The following is a 12,025-nucleotide window of genomic DNA, read 5'->3' on the forward strand; positions in this document are numbered from 1 at the left end:
GTTACTATACCTTAGGATGCGTCCTGTGCAGGACGTATAGCTGCCAGCTCCGCTGTCTCTCCCCGTCTGCCTGCACCTGTCACCCTCACCTAGGGTGGCACCCATGGGTGCACCAGGTGCCAGGCTAGGTGAGGGTGACAGGTGAGGAGGCGGGGAGGACAGCGGGAGCCGTGCTATGCGTCCCTACGCAGGACGCATTGTAAGGTATAGTATTTTAATTGGCGTGGGAGATCTTCAATCAAGTTAATTGAAGATCGCAAGATAAGAGGATATTGTTATTCGTTGGATCATTTCCGAGGATATATTGGCGTGGGAACATTTTTTTAAAGGTGCAGGTAAGTATTTGTGGTTAATTAAGATTATTAAAATACTTTTCTCGTGGTTGTGTTTTTATTTCATTTAACCCTTTGTGGAAATGGGTAAGGGGTACAAAGTAGCCCTATACTCATTTCTCCTGGGAGGGGGGTGGGCATCTGGGGGTCCCCTTCTTAAAGGGGACTCCCAGATGCCACCATGAACCCCCCCCCCAGGGAGTCGTCGCCCCCACCTCCTCCTGGGGCACCGGAGGTGGGGAAGAGCCCCTTGTCCATGGATTGGACAAGGGCTCCGGGGGGGAGGGGGAGGCTTGGCCGCCCCTCCCCCACAGAGCCCCCCCATACCATGGACCATGCGGGCTGGTATAGCTCAGGGTGCGAAGCCCCAGTTGGCTGGGGCTCCGCATTCTGGCTATCCCAGCCTGCATGGGAGACAAGGGGTTACAGAGGCTCGGGAGGGGGGGACCCCACGTCATTTTTTTTTTAAATTTATTTCCCACACTCAGAAGATTAAAAAAAAAATTTGATAGCAAATTTTAAAAAAAAAATGACGTGGGGTCCCCCCTCCCGAGCCTCTGTAACCCCTTGTCTCCCATGCAGGCTGGGATAGCCAGAATGCGGAGCCCCGGCCGACTGGGGCTTCGCACCCTGAGCTATACCAGCCCGCATGGTCCATGGTATGGGGGGGCTCCGGGGGGGAGGGGCGGCCAAGCCTCCCCCTCCCCCCCGGAGCCCCTTGTCCAATCCATGGACAAGGGGCTCTTCCCCGCCTCCCTTGCCCCAGGTGGAGGCGGGGGCGACGACTCCCTGGGGGGGGGTTCATGGTGGCATCTGGGAGTCCCCTTTAAGAAGGGGACCCCCAGATGCCCACCCCCCTCCCAGGAGAAATGAGTATAGGGGTGCAGGAGTACCCCTTACCCATTTCCATAAAGGGTTAAATGAAATAAAAACACAACCACGAGAAAAGTCCTTTAATGTTCTAAATTAACCAGAAATACTTACCTGTACCTTTAAAAAAAAATCCCACGCCAATCAGGTCCCACGACAGTATCCTCTATCTTGCGATCTTCTGATACATGTTGATTGAAGATCTCCACCGCCCCGACGCCACACACGCCGCCTCCGCCGCACTGCTCTCAGCTATACTAAGTATAGCTGAGAGTTGCGTCTATGCGTCTATATAGACGCATTAGCGCTAGCTGCCGCTGACCTCCCTGCCTCCCCCCACCTGTCACCCATGGGTGCCAGCATGGGTGAGGGTGACAGGTGGGGGGAGGCAGGGAGGGCAGCTGCAGCTAGCGCTAATGCGTCTATATAGACGCATAGACGCAACTCTCAGCTATACTAAGTATAGCTGAGAACAAAAAGCATCTTTAAATTTTGGCTCCAAGGCTCCCCATTGGTTCCTTATCGACCAATGGGGATCCTCCTGATCCCCATTGGTCTGTTAAGGAACCAATGGGGACCATTGGAGCTAAAATTTAAAGATGCTTTTTGCTCTTAGCTATACTAAGTATAGCTAAGAGCAGTGAGTGCGGCGGAGGCGGCGTGTGTGGCGTCGGGGCAGCGGAGATCTTCAATCAACATGTATCAGAAGATCGCAAGATAGAGGATACTGTCGTGGGACCTGATTGGCGTGGGATTTTTTTCTTAAAGGTACAGGTAAGTATTTCTGGTTAATTTAGAACATTAAAGGACTTTTCTCGTTGTTGTGTTTTTATTTCATTTAACCCTTTGTGGAAATGGGTAAGGGGTACAAAGTAGCCCTATACTCATTTCTCCTGGGAGGGGGGCAGGCATCTGGGTTCCCCTTCTTAAAGGGGACTCCCAGATGCCACCATGAACCCCCCCCAGGGAGTCGTCGCCCCCACCTCCTCCTGGGGCACCGGAGGTGGGGAAGAGCCCCTTGTCCATGGATTGGACAAGGGCTCCGGGGGGGAGGGGAAGGCTTGGCCGCCCCTCCCCCCCGAAGCCCCCCCATACCATGGACCATGCGGGCTGGTATAGCTCAGGGTGCGAAGCCCCAGTCGGCCGGGGCTCCGCATTCTGGCTATCCCAGCCTGCATGGGAGACAAGGGGTTACAGAGGCTCGGGAGGGGGGACCCCACGTCATTTTTTTCAAAACTTTTCCCACACTCTGAACATAACCCAAAAATTTTAATTTAAAAAAAAAATAAATAAAATTTTTCAAATTTTTTTTTTAAATATTGTTTCCCAGTATCTTTTTAACATATCCTGCAAATTTGGTGTTGCTAGGATTTAAGGGGACTTTGCTATTAACTGCTAAAGTCGGCGGAAAAAGTTTCCACGGGAATGTCAGTACGCGATTTAAATAGTTACATTTCCTTTGAAGATTTAAAATCGATTTTCTCAAAAACTATAAGGTCTTTTTGAACAATTTTTTTTTCTTCGTGTTCCCACTATTTTTCTTAACATTCCCTACACATTTTGGTGTTTCTGGCATTTAAAGGGGCTTTGCTATTAACCGCTAAAGTCGGCGGGCGTTTAATTTTCCCACGGTCAGAAGAAGAATATTCAAAATCGATTTTCTCAAAAACTATAAGGTCTTTTTGAAAGATTTTTTTTTCCTCTTGTTCACAATTTTCTTCTCAACGTTCCCTGCAAATTTGGTGTTTTTAGCTTTTAAGGGGGCTTTGCTATTAAACATTAAAGCCGGCGGGCAGATATTTTCAAAACGGCAGCAAAGCAGGGGTTAAAACGATAAATATCGTTTGGGAGCAATACAAATATAAATATAAACGATAAATATCGTTTTTAAAGCCGGCGCCATTTTTTAGCTGTCAAAAACGAAAAATAACTAGTGATAATGGTTCTCTATGGGGCGCCATTTTTTAACTACGATAACTGGCGCCATTTTTAACGGACCCCGTGTAGCAATCCCTGCAATCTCAGATCCACAAGTTCTAATAATCTAGTCATACCAAGAGTCCACTTGGAAAGTTTTGGTCCCAGAGCCTTCTGGCATGCTGCTCCTACGTTTTGGAACTCCTTACCTCAGCAGATCAGGACAGCTCCATCCCTGGACGTGTTTAAATCCAGAGTGAAAACCCACCTGTTCAGTTTGGCATTTGCAGAAATATAACTTTTGTTGTGTGAATACTTCATCCTACTACCAACTACTGAATCTGAGAGAGCCTAAGCGCTTTGAGTCCTATGGGAAAAAAGCGCTATAGAAATGTTATTGTATTGTGTATTAAAAGGCTCTGTGTATTTTCCACTACAGGATTACATGGGAGAAAAATGTGCTTATAACATAAATCCTCTAATCAATTACAGACTGCTCAAATCAATTATGCATTTAAAATCCATTGCTGAATTTCCATTTTGAAGAGATCTTCAAAAACTTTTGGCTTTTCATGCTGACATACTATCTCCTTTATCAGCAGTCGGTACACGTACATCACTGTACACTAGCAGTCCTATGGGTGCCTGATAGTCTGCAAATTTCCTCTGCATCTCCCTATACAAAACTAATCTGGAAAAAAAAATCCTGTGTGATCCTGACACACTGGGCCGGATTTCTGGAAATGCCACAAAGGCCTGGGCCTTAGTTGACTGCTGCCCAAGAGGACGGCTAATCATGGATAAGGGATTACTGAATATAGAAGAGAAGCCTGCAACTAGAAAAGGGAGGTTGCCTGAAAATGAGGAACCCCATATGGAAGTGCATAGCTGTTGCACAAGGGAGCTGTGCATGAAAGAGAGGGGCTTGCTGTACATGGATGTTGTACATGGAAGAGTGACTGCACATTGAATGGGAGAGGCACTGCAGCACATGAACATGGAGCAACAAGAAAGTTTGCCCTGGGGGCAAAAAAATAACCAATCCAGCCTTGCACATGCACCGACCATGGGTAGCAGTGGAGTATGGTGGAGGGCAGGGAGGGGCAAGTGCAATGCAATATCAGCTAGGTAATGGTAGTGTCAATAGCATAACAATAGCCCCTGCATCTAGGCCTGAGGGCTATGCTCCTCCCCCTCCTTCTGCAAAGTAGTACAGAGAGCGGTGTAATATTTACTTGCTCCAGCAGTCTGCGTCTCTTCCATACTTCCTGGCAGCCACAAGATCTATGCTGCCATCCTCCAGCTCTTGATCATGGGACCGATGTTCGAGCAGATAAATACTACAACGTTACCTGTGCCACTCTGCAAGGTGTGGAGAAGTAAAGTTTGTGTATGTGTTTTTTTTTCTACTGTTGGCCACATTTGCAGGGAGAAAGTCTGTGTGAGAGTGAGTGAGTGTGTGTGTGTGTGTGAGTGTGTGTGTGTGTGTGTGTGTGTGTGTGTGTGTGTGTGTGTGTGTGTGTGTGTGTGTGTGTGTGTGTGTGTGTGTGTGTGTGTGTGTGTGTGTGTGTGTGTGTGTGTGTGTGTGTGTGTGTGTGTGTGTGTGTGTGTGCGCGGGGAGAAGGAAGGGGGGGGGGGGGTTAGCGTGTGTTTATTATTTCTACTGAGTAGCATTGGTAGTATCAGGGCCAATTCTCTCATGAAGCAAGGTGAAACACTTGCATCAGGCGCAAAAATTACAGGGGCAGCATGTTTGTACTGTGCTTACACTAACAGCATGCAGTCAGACTAGGAGGATAAGCAAAAGGAGAGTGAGGTGAAGAGGTCATCATTGGGGAAAAGCAGCTTGTTGTGCTGTGTGAGGAGTCTGACAGTGAGTGAGGAGGGGGGAGGCCAGAGAGGAGCAGTGTTTCATTTGATTTGCACAGTCGAAAAGGGGAGTTGGCACTGCTGTCCTGACTGAGGAGGAATGGAGTGGCTGAGGGTGAGCAGCTTGTTTGTCACAGACTCACAGCCAGCCAGTGTGCTATTGTGTTGAGCTGCAGTATGTCATGTGAGAACATTAAATGTAGCAGAGTAAATTGTCGGGTGCTGTGTGATTATTCCAAATCAGGAAAGGAGGGGGGGGCGCATCCTTACAAGTTTGCCTCAGGCAGTGCAAAGTCTAGAACCGGCACTGGGTAGTATTCAACAATCAACCGGAATAGCAGGTTTCTCATTTGGTAACAGTTGCTTACACTGACTATGTAACTCAGGAGCTGGTTTCAATCAGACATTGATTCTACTACTATATTTGTTCTTAAATAGTACCGGTAATTTTTATTTTATTGTGTGTAACAGAACCATATTAAAAACCACACACACAGAGGTGCCTGGCTCTTCTACTGACCACATATGGTAAGTCCCAGCTTTCTTTCCTTATGATACCTTCATTTTTTTCCATTGCTTGTGAATTTTTGCATTGAGAATTCGGTTTTTGATTCGAGGTTTATCTTGGATTTTTACATTCTTTGCTTTTAGCGCAAAAATACACAAGATCAATATTTTATTGTGAGAACATATAAAACTATATTTTCGCACAAAACGTCTAAAACAATAATTTTTATTTTAGCCGAAAGATCTGTGTTTTTTTTCGTGGGAATGTACAATATACGCAAAAACCGCGCAAGTTAACGGGAATTTTTTCCCAAAATTGTTTACTTGAAATTTGAATTAAACATTATTTTTGCAAGATTTTATGCGAAAAGAATATTAACAGTTTTGCTCATCACTGCTCACAATTACTTTTTCCACTATTTTTATCCCAATCATTCCCACTTTTTAATACTAATGTTTGATATTTATTTATAGTTATAAGTTTTTTTATATATATTTTATTTTTATACAATGTAATGACTGTATGACCACACATGGGTTATGAGCCAATTATCTCTGTTTACAGCTATTGCTCCATTGTTATTGCCTGATGAAGCGGGATCAAACCTGCGAAACGCGTTGCATATTTGGAGTGAATAAAATATATTGACTGTCTTTACTACAGTCATTGTGTGTCTACTTGGAGGAGGTAAGTCCACCACTACCTCCTCTATTTACCAAGAATTTGGTTTTTAAGCTCATTTAGCTTCCTTTTATCGTTTTGGCGCCTCTGTTCTCCTGCATCATATTAAAAATATCATTAAAAATCTCATGTTAAATTTTTAAGGGATGCTCTCCATCCTTCCTACTTTCACGGTGAGCAGTAACAGCTCGAACAGCACGGTGGCATAGTGGTTAGCACTCTTGCCTTGCAGCGCTGGGTCCCCAATTCGAATCCCAGCCAGGTCAACATCTGCATGGAGTTTGTATGTTCTCCCTGTGTCTGCGTGGGTTTCCTCCGGGGCATTCTGGTTTCCCCCCACATCCCAAAAACATACAGATAAGTTAATTGGCTTCCCATTAAATTGGCCCTAGACTATGCTACATGCACTACACGATACATACATAGACATATGACTGTGGTAGGGACTAGATTGTGAGCCCTCTGAGGGACAGTCAGTGACAAGACAATATACTCTGTACAGCGCTGCATAATATGTCAGCGCTATATAAATGCTTAAAAAAATAACAGTTGTCCTGTGCTCAGGGCCTTCTGTTAACATTTCCAAACAGGCTGCTGCTTCAGGTCATGTCTTTCAGTTTCGAAAAGCAGAACGCTCACTAGACAAAGAAAAATAGCATTCGGGTGATCTGCTTTCTAACCTATCCAATAGTAGATTTACATCTGCGCCTGAAGCTGAGATTTAGATGCAGGTGACTTGAGGTGCGTGGTCTGTGTGAAAGAAACATGCATTGTACATCTGCTCAATCCAATATTGGCACAAGGCTCATAATTTACAGCCCTGAGCGATATAAGTTTTTCAAAATCTAGACAAACCTGCTGCAGCTCCAGTGTCACTGAGGTCCCAAGCTTGTCACTTTGTTGGCTTTAGACTTTGTTTAGCTGAATAAAATAGACTTGACAAGAAAACAACATTCTGCTAATACATACAGCTTGTCCTTGGCTGTATGACAGGAGCACAGGCACGCACACACCATGCAGCTTATGTGTGGGGTCCTGAGTAGGGCGGTCCTAAACTTTTTGCTGCCTGAGGCAAACTTGTGAGGATGCACCTTGCGGCACTAGAGTTCCAGGTCCACTGCATGGAGTTTGTATGTTTGCATGTGTTTCCTTGCAGTAAGGAACCTTCCCTTTATTCTTTTTTTTCCGCAACGTGATCCGCAGGGACATTAATAGTCCATAGACTGCACTGTCTAAATGACCCCATCCATTTGATGCGATTAACACATGGTCATCAGCAACAAATTCCCGCAAACACATTGCAATTTCTAATATCTATAATAAATGGAAATCACAACAGCATCGGGAAAAATCTCAGAGAAACACAAGTGCCGTGCACTGAGACAGCACTTGCATTGCGACAGCACTTGCATTTCCCAACTCTATTTCCTAACTCTAGTTTTTTTCCCACATCCCAAAAACATAATTGTTTCTAGGCTGTGAAGGAACATTACATTTTGCGCTCTAATGATGGACAGTTACTGATGTTAATTTTTCAATGTACTCCATAAAATGATGCAGAAAATAATACAGCATTATTAAAATGCATTTGGATTTGTGCACAGCCATTTTAAAAATTCTAGAGAGATGTTCAATCAGATTCAAGTATGGGCTCTGACTGGGAAACTCAAGGAAATTCAATACAATACAATACAATAACATTTCTATAGCGCTTTTCTCCCATAGGACTCAAAGCGCTTAGGCTCTCTCAGATTCAGTAATTAGTAGGATGAAGTATTCACACAACAAAAGTTATATTTTTGCAAATGCCAAACTGAACAGGTGGGTTTTTAGTCTGGATTTAAACACGTCCAGGGATGGAGCTGTCCTGATCTGTTGAGGTAAGGAGTTCCAAAACGTAGGGGCAGCATGACAGAAGGCTCTGGGACCAAAAGTTTCCAAGTGGACTCTGGGTATGACTAGATTATTAGAACCTGTTGATCTGAGAATGCGGGGATTGCTACGCAGCTGCAACATATCTTTCATGTATCCAGGGCCTAAATTATTCAGGGATTTAAATGTCAGTAGGCCGATCTTGAATAGGACCCTCCATTCTATAGGTAGCCAGTGAAGGGAGTGCAGGACTGGCGTTATGTGGCAGTGACAGGGTTGGATGGTTAGCAGTCTGGCAGCAGTATTCTGTATCAGCTGTAGTCGGTACAGGACCTTTTTTGGAAGGCCAGTGTAGAGAGCATTGCAGTAGTCCAGTCGAGATGTGATGAAGGCGTGGACTAAGGTTGGCAGATCTTCTGGGGGTATGAGGTGCTTGATTTTTGCAATGTTCTTCAGGTGAAAATAGGATGATTTCACCACAGCAGAGATTTGAGTTCTAAAGTTTAAATCCCAATCAATTAGAACTCCCAGGCTACGCACATGATCAGAGCTGCGCAGATCCGTGCCTCCTATTCCCAGTGGTGAAGACTGCAAGTTACCGTATATACTCGAGTATAAGCCGACCCGAGTATAAGCCGACCCCCCAACTTTCACCTTAAAAAACAGGAAAAAATTAGTGTCCCGAGTATAAGCCGGGGATAGGAAATGCAGCAGCTATAATAAGGTGTAATCAGAGCAGGGAAACAGTTTAAGGATTAGCACTATGCAATGTGCATATAGGGGTGTTCATTGCCAGCATAGCATCAACTAAAAGCAAACAAGATGGATGAAGGATCCCCTATTGCTAGTTAAAGTGGACCTGACTTCTTGCACAGGACAGAAGGAAAACAGAGAAATGCACATTGTATGTATTTAGAGAGTTTAGCCTGTTATTTTCCCCCCTCATTAGTGTCTAATCACAAGTTGTAAGTTGGCTGTTCCCTGGGCCACGGCAGAGGTGGCAGGTAAGCTCATTCCAAGCACAGGCTGTTAACAATATATTTGCTTCCATGCATCAGGAAGTAGAAACACTGCAGATAGCACCCCTGTGCACCTGATTTTTTCTATATATTCTAAACACTGCAGATATAAGTGACATGCTGCCCAACCTCCGCCCGAGTCACAACTTAGTGCCAGTGTCGTGACTTAGTGCCAGTGTCGTCCTCCCCGAGTGCCCCCTCTATCAAATGCCATTCAGCTTTTGAGGGCAATATGTACCTTGTGCCGGCCGAATGCACCGCAATTGATGTCACGGATCCACGTGTCTCCAAACTTCATCCCCTTCATTGCCACATGCTAGATGGTGTACACAGCGGAGCGGGAGCCTTCACTCACCCATCCTCGTCTGCAGCGCAGAGTATATGGGGCTCTCTGTCCCCATTAACACACGCTGATCGCAAATAGCAGGAGCGGGAGCTTTTCACTCACCGTTCCTCGCCAGCAGATTCCCCCTGCATGCCTGTAATGGACTCATTCCTATGACGTCAGGCAGTGGCGAAACGCCACTAGAGGGCGTCATAGGAGCGAGTCCATTACAGGCATGCAGGGGGAATCTGCCGGCGTGGAACGGTGAGTGAAAAGCTCCCGCTCCTGCTATTTGCGATCAGCGTGTATTAATTGGGACAGAGAGCCGCATATTCTCCGCGCTGCAGACGAGGACGGGTGAGTGAAGGCTCCCGCTCCGCTGTGTACACCATCTAGCATGTGGCAATGAGGGGGATGAAGTTTGGAGACACGTGGATCCGTAACATCAATTGCGGTGCATTCGGCCGGCACAAGGTACCAATTGCCCGCAAAAGCTGAACCGCATTTGATAGAGGAGGCACTCGGGGAGGGGGGGCGACACTGCCACTAAGTTAAGACTCGACTATAAGCCGAGACCCCCACTTTTGGGACAATTTTTTGGTCCCAAAATCTCGGCTTATACTCGAGTATATACGGTAAGTTGTTTTGTTATCATGCTCTGCCCTCCTATCTGAAGGACTTCAGTTTTGTCTGCATTTAGTTTCAGCCAGTTGTCATTCATCCATTGCTGTAGTTCACGTAAGCAGGCGTTTATAGTTAGAGTTGGGTCTGTCACAACAATTCAGAGTTGTCCTATTCCTTTGATATCTTGGCTGCATGCTTAGGGCCATTGTCCTGCTGAAAGATGAACCGTTGCCTGAGTTCAAGAGCGCTCTGGAGCAGGTTTTCATCCAGGACGTCTCTCTCTGTACATTGCTGCAGTCATCTAACCATTTAGCCTGATTAGTCTCCCAGTTCCTGCCGCTGAAAAACATCCCCACAGCATAATGCTGCCTCTATCATGCTTTACTGTAGGGATGGTATTGGCCTGGTGATGAGGGGGTGCCTGGTTTTCAATCTTTGCCTCACCAGACCAAAAAATTTTGCTTCTTATGGTCTGAGAGTCCTTCAGGTGCCTTTTGGCAAACTCCAGGTGGGTTGCTATGTGCCTTTTACTAAGGACAGTGGCGTAGGGACCGGGGTTGCAACGGTCGCCTCGGCGACCGGGCCCGGCTCCTGAAGAGGCGGGGGAGGGGCCCGGGGGGCCCATGTTTGTTTGGAGGGCTGTGCGGCCCGTGCGCGCTATTGGGAGAGGGGCGCTGTAATGGAGGGGGGGAGCCGCAGCCGCGGGGAGAGCAGCCTGACCTCTCCCTCCCTTCCTCTCCCCGGGCTCCCCCCCCCCTCAGATGCAGAGTGAGCGCGCATGGAAGCGCTGTAGGCAGAACTCACCGCCCTGGTTCCACTCACCGCTGATCTCCTCTCTGCAGAGATGCTGTTACACACGCTGCTTCCGGCTAAACAGGAAGCTGCGTGTGTAACAGCATCTATGCAGAGCGGAAGGAGACCAGCGGCGATTGGAACCAGGGATGGAAGTGAGTTCTGCCTACAGCGCTTCCGTGCGTGTCACTCTGCATCTGAGGGGGGGGGGGCGGGGAGAGGAAGGGAGGGAGAGGTCGGACTGCCCTCCCCGCGGCTCCGGCTCCCCCCTCCATTATGTGGGGGCAAAGCGGGGGCAGCTACCTACCTAATCTTTCCTGGGGGGCAGCTACCTACCTAATCTTTCCTGGGGGGGCAGCTACCTACCTAATCTTTCCTGGGGGGGGGGGGCAGGTACCTACCTAATCTATCTTGGGGGGGCAGCTACCTAATCTATCCTGGGGGAGCAGCTACCTAATCTATCCCGGGGGGGCAGCTACCTAATCTATCCTGGGGGGCAGCTACCTAATCTATCCTGGGGGGCAGCTACCTACCTAACCTATCCTGGGGGGGCAGCTACCTAATCTATCCTGGGGGGCAGCTACCTAATCTATCCTGGGGGGGCAGCTACCTCATCTATCCTGGGGGGCAGCTACCTAATCTATCCTGGGGGAGGCAGCTACCTAATCTATTCTGGGGGGGGGCAGCTACTTAATCTATCCTGGGGGGGCAGCTACCTAATCTATCCTGGGGGGGGGCAGCTACCTAATCTATCCTGGGGGGGCAGCTACCTAATCTATCCTGGGGGGCAGCTACCTAATCTATCCTGGGGGGCAGCTACCTAATCTATCCTGGTGGGCAGCTACCTAATCTATCCTGGGGGCAGCTACCTAATCTATCCTGGGGGGCAGCTACCTAATCTATCCTGGGGGGCAGCTACCTAATCTAACCTATACTGGGGGAAGCTACCTAATCTAACCTATACTGGGGGCAGCTACCTAATCTAACCTATACTGGGGGGCACCTACCTAATCTAACCTTATACTGGGGGGCACCTACCTAATCTAACCTTATACTGGGGGGCACCTACCTAATCTAACCTATACTGGGGGCACCTACCTAATCTAACCTATACTGGGGGGCACCTTCCTATCTAACCTATACTGGGGGGCAGCTACCTAATCTAACCTATACTGGGGGGCAGCTACCTAATCTAACCTATACTGGGGGGCACCTA

The sequence above is a fragment of the Hyperolius riggenbachi genome, chromosome 6, assembly GCF_040937935.1.
Source record: "Hyperolius riggenbachi isolate aHypRig1 chromosome 6, aHypRig1.pri, whole genome shotgun sequence".
NCBI lineage: Eukaryota > Metazoa > Chordata > Amphibia > Anura > Hyperoliidae > Hyperolius > Hyperolius riggenbachi.